The 5,072-nt window shown below is 51.2% G+C and overlaps 1 pseudogene; it reads left to right on the top strand.

The window, feature by feature from the left end:
- Positions 1-2,863: 2,863 nt before the first annotated feature.
- On the top strand, positions 2,864-4,251 carry LOC139266270 (sorting nexin-18-like; annotated as a pseudogene).
- Positions 4,252-5,072: the final 821 nt, after the last annotated feature.

Below are 5,072 nucleotides of genomic sequence, written 5' to 3' on the forward strand. Positions count from 1 at the left end.
CCAAGATAGCCTGCCCCCTGCTTGGTTCCGTTACATACTGCTCAAGGAACCCGTCCCTTATACATTCTATGAACTCTTCCTTAAGGCCACCCTGACCAATTTGATTTGTCCAATCAATATGGAGTTTAAAATCGCCCATGAGTATTGCTGTTCCCTTTTTACAAGGCCCCACTATTTCCTGGTTTATACTCCGATCAACAGAGTTTCTATTGCTATATTAATGCAGTAGGCCTTCTTTATTCTTATACTCAAATCCTCTTGCAATAAAGACCAACATACCATTTGCTTTCTTAATTGCTTGCTGTACCTGCATATTAACTTTCGGTAATTTTTGTACAAGGACACCCAGGTCTCTCTGAACTTCAACATTTCCCAATCTATCAACATTTAAAAAATACTCTGCTTTTCTATTTTTCCTACCAACGTGGATAACTTCCCATTTCCCCACATTATATTCCATTAGCCATGTTCTTTCCCATTCACTTAGCCTGTCTATATCCCCTTGAGGTCTCTTTGCATCCTCCTCACAACTTACATTCCCACCTAGCTCTGTATCATCAGCAAACTTGGATATGTTACATTTGGGTCCCCTCATCCAAATCATTGAAATCGATTGTGAATAGCTTGGGCCCAAGCACCGATCCTTGCAGTACCCCACTAGTTACAGCCTGCCAATCCGAAAATAATCCATTTGTTCCTACTCTCTGTTTTCTGTCTGTTAACCAATTCTCAATCCATGCTAATATATTACCCCCAATCTCATGAACCCTAATTTTGTTTAATAATCTCTTGGGTGGCACCTTATTGAATGCATTCTGAAAGTCCAAAGACACCACATCCACTAGTTCCCCCTTATCTATTCTGCTAGTTTAAATCTATGTTAACTCTGCCCAAGCCTATTATTATTTTCTAAGTGCCCTGTTACCACGTCTTTGATAATAGATTCTAGCATTTTCCCAACTATTGATGTCAGGTTAACTGGTCTGTAGTTCCCCATTTTTTCTCTGCTTCCTTTCTTAAATAGCGGGGTTATATTTGCTACCTTCCAATCAATGGGAACTGTTCTAGAATTTTGGTGGATGACAACCAATGCATCCACTATCTCTGTAGCCACCTTTTTAAACCCTTAGGATGGAGGCCATCAGGTCCAGGGGATATAGCAGTTTTCAGTCCCATTAATTTCTCCAGTACTATTCTCCAGACCAATTTCACCCCCCAATTTAGTCATGTAAACGGTGAAAAACAGTGGTCCCAGCATGGATCCCTGAGGGGCATCATGTCCTCCTTGCTGCCAGTGCAAAGAACTTCTCTGAAATCCCACCCTCAGTTTTGTGGCCATGGTTCAACCCATTCTTTTACCTGGCCCCAAAATCCACACACCCTGAGCTTTGGTATGAGTCCCTTGTGTGGCACCTTATCGAAGGCCTTCCAGAAGTCTGTGGATCCCACGTCTACTGTGTTATGTCGGTAATGTGCTTCTGAATGACTCCATGAGGCAATGTGTTGTACTCAAACTATAGTGACCTTGGTCCTTTATTTGTAACTCCAGAATGAGGCAGCCGCATGGTGGCTACCCTTTTACCAGGAAACCCCGGTCTCCACCAGTTGCACCCTCTAGTGGTGCCAGCATAGTATATACACAGTGTAAAGCTTATTGAAAGTACATCAGGTAAACAAGTCTCCATCTTATGCAACTATACAATGACTACAAAGAGAGTATATCTATAGTCTGTATATATAACACACTGCAGTGCCCTTGTCTGCTCTTTGACTTCTTGTGTTCTCGTCGAACGTAAAGCCCAGTGTAAGTGCACGGTTTCGCAAATCCCAGAAGCTTTCCTCACTTTTCAACATGACAGCGAAAAAAAACAGAGGCAGGAATGAATAGTTCTGCGGCCAGCTGTCGGATCAGCTGCTGTTTCCTTCACTTAGAACATCTGTTCTGGTGAAAACTACTCTGTTATTTCCTTCTAGTCTCATCGCCGAGAGCATGCAGAAATCAAGCGCAGCCAACGGAAACAGCGTGCGGCAAACCAGTCCCACCCAGCCCTTCCCTCAACGACTATCTGTCCCACCTGTGACAGAGACTGTGGTTCTCGTATTGGACAGTTCAGCCGCCTAAGGACTCATTTTTAGAGTGGAAGCAAGTCTTCCTCGTTTCCAAGGGACTGCCTATGATGATGATGATATTTCCTTCAGTTGCAGGATATTCCAATTAACTCTTGGCGCACCAGCAGATCTAGGGAATTTCAGTCCTGCTGGGCTAGCAATCTTCATAGATTTTCAGTTCCCATACCCTGACCCTAAAATACTCACATTTAAGTAGGAACATATGAAATTAATGGACAGGAAAAGACCAGCTAGTCCAGCAACCCTAACCCACACCGTGATGCCTCGATAATCACCAACTAAACACTTCCTCCCTTCAGCCGTGGCTCAGCGGGGAGCTCTCTTGCCTCTGGGTCAGAAGCTTGTGGGTTCAAGGCCACTTCAGGGACTTGAGCACATAAAAAGAAATCTAGGCTGAGGGAGCGCTGCACTGTCGGAGGTGCCGTCTTTCGGATGAGACATTAAACTGAGGCCCTATCTGCTCTGACCAGTGGCATAATTAGAGGATGTGAACCCCAATGCAAACATAGATTATTTTTAAATCACAGGACGACAGGGAAAAGTGCAGCTGGCCAGGGAAGACCTCGCACAGCTGCCCCTCAAGTGAGGGGGTCCAGGGGGCCGAAGAGGGAGTTCAAAGTCTGGGGGAGCCGGTGTGAGGGGGAGCCGGGACTGGTGTGAGGGAGGGTTTACGGGGTGGGGGGTTACCGCGGGGTCCGGGAGCGGAGTTGAGCCGGGTGCAGACGGCGGGACGATGGCGCTCCAGGCTCGGGCTCTGTACGATTTCCAGAGCGAGAATGTGGGCGAGATCTCGGTGCGGGAGGACGAGGTGCTGACCCTTCACAGAGAGCACGACATCGAGGGCTGGCTGGAGGGGGCCAACAGCCCTGGCCAGAGGGGCCTCTTCCCGGCCTCGTACGTGCAGATCCTGCGGGCCGGGAATGGGGGCGACGCTGCGCCCGGTGTCGGTGTTGGTGGCGCCGAGCCCCCCGCCTCCCACTATGCCAATGTGCCGACCGGCGGCTACGACAGCCCGTCACCGCCTCAGCCTCAGCCCCCCCCCCCCAGCGACTTCTCCCTGCCGGCCTGTCCCGTCACCAGCACCTTCTGCCCCGCCTCTCGCCCAAACGAGTAGTTGCAGCGGCGGCCTCGGGAGGGTCCTGGCGGGGCTGCATCACCAGGCGTCGGGCAGCGGCGATGCTGACAACTGGGACGCCGACTGGGACGATAACTCGACGGTGGCGGATGAGCCGCTGTCCGGGAGCGGGGGAGGCGGCGACGGCGGCGGGTTTTTTGATTTCGACGGAACGGGCCGTCATCGAGTGAGCACGGGGGCCAGCGGCTGGAATGTCGGGGGGGTCGGTGTCCGCCTCCTCCTCGGCCGCTGCCTCCTCCTCCAAGAGCGTGGCCATGGTCAGCAGGAACCTCAACTGCTTCTCCACCTTCGTCAAGTCGGGCAGCGAGGCGTTCATCCTAGGCGAGGCGGCCGGCTTCGTCAAGAACGGCAACAAGATCTGCGTGGTGGCTGGCCGGCCCGGCCCAGAGTGGCAGGAGAACCCTTACCCGTTCACCAGCTCCATCGAGCCCACCAAGCAGACCAAGTTCAAGGGCACCAAGAGCTAGATCTCGTACTGCCTGGTGCCCAGCCATAGCCAGTGCCCGGTCAACCGTAGCTACAAGCACTTCGACTGGCTATACGGCCGGCTGGTGGAGAAGTTCCCCGTCACCTCGGTGCCCCACATCCCCGAGAAGCAAGCCAGCGGCTGCTTCGAGGAGGACTTCATCTCCAAGTGGAAGAAAGGGTTGACCCTGTGGATGAACCACATGACGAGCCACCCGGTGCTGGCCCGCTGTGACGCCTTCCAGCACTTCCTCACCTGCAACGACGAGAAGTCTTGGAAGCAGGGCAAGAAGGACGACATGGTGGCGGGCAACTTCTTCCTGGCACTCAGCACCCCGCAGAGCCCCCTCGACCTGCAGGAGGTGGAGAGCAGGGTTGGCGGGTTCAAAACTTTCACCAAGAGGATGGACGAGAGCGTTTTCCGGCTGAGCCACACCACCAATGAGTTCGCGAGGAAGGAGGTGGTGGGCCCCCCTTCAGGCGAAGGCCCCAATGCCACTGCCTTGGCTGCATTGGCGTAGTTACACCACTGCTGCTCACTCGGGTGGACGTAAAAGATCCAATGGCACTATTTTGAAGAAGAGCAGGGGAGTTATCGCCAGTGTCCTGGCCAATATTTATCGCTCAATCAACATAACAAAAAAAAAACAGATTATCTGGTCATTATCACATTGCTGTTTGTGGGAGCTTGCTGTGCGCAAGTTGGCTGCCACATTTCCCACACTACAACAGTGACTACACTCCAAAAGTACTTCATTGGCTGTAAAGCACTTTGAGGCACTGTGAAAGGCGCTATATAAATGCAAGTCATTGTTTAAACACTTCCTCCCTTCTGCCCTCCCTTACCCACCCCTGCAGTTTTGCAAGCTCCTGGGAGAAGCAAAAAAAGGAGAGAAAACTCAAATAACCCAATTACTCTGTCAGTATTAGTTCCGTACTACAAAGGTAAATGCTGCCATTTCTTACTAATAGCTGCAAGAAGGTGCAATGCCTCACTATTGTAGGATCGCTGACTAATAATGGGTCCTGGTTAAGTAACGCCTCGATTTCAAAGTTCTCGTCCTTGTTTTCAAATCCCTCCATGGCCTCGCCCCTCCCCATCTCTGTAATCTCCTCCAGCCCCACAACCTTCCCCCGCCGCCCTGGAATGTCTGCACTCCTCTAATTCTGCCCTCTTGAGCATCCCTGATTATAATCGCTCAACCATCGGTGGCCATGCTTTCTGTTCCCGAGGCCCTAAGCTCTGGAATTTCCAACCGAAACCTCTCCACCTCACTACCTCTCTTTCCTCCTTCAAGGCACTCCTTAAAATCAACCTCTTTGACCAAGCTTTTTGTCACCT

This window comes from Pristiophorus japonicus, chromosome 6 (assembly GCF_044704955.1).
Source record: "Pristiophorus japonicus isolate sPriJap1 chromosome 6, sPriJap1.hap1, whole genome shotgun sequence".
Classification (NCBI taxonomy): Eukaryota; Metazoa; Chordata; class Chondrichthyes; family Pristiophoridae; genus Pristiophorus; species Pristiophorus japonicus.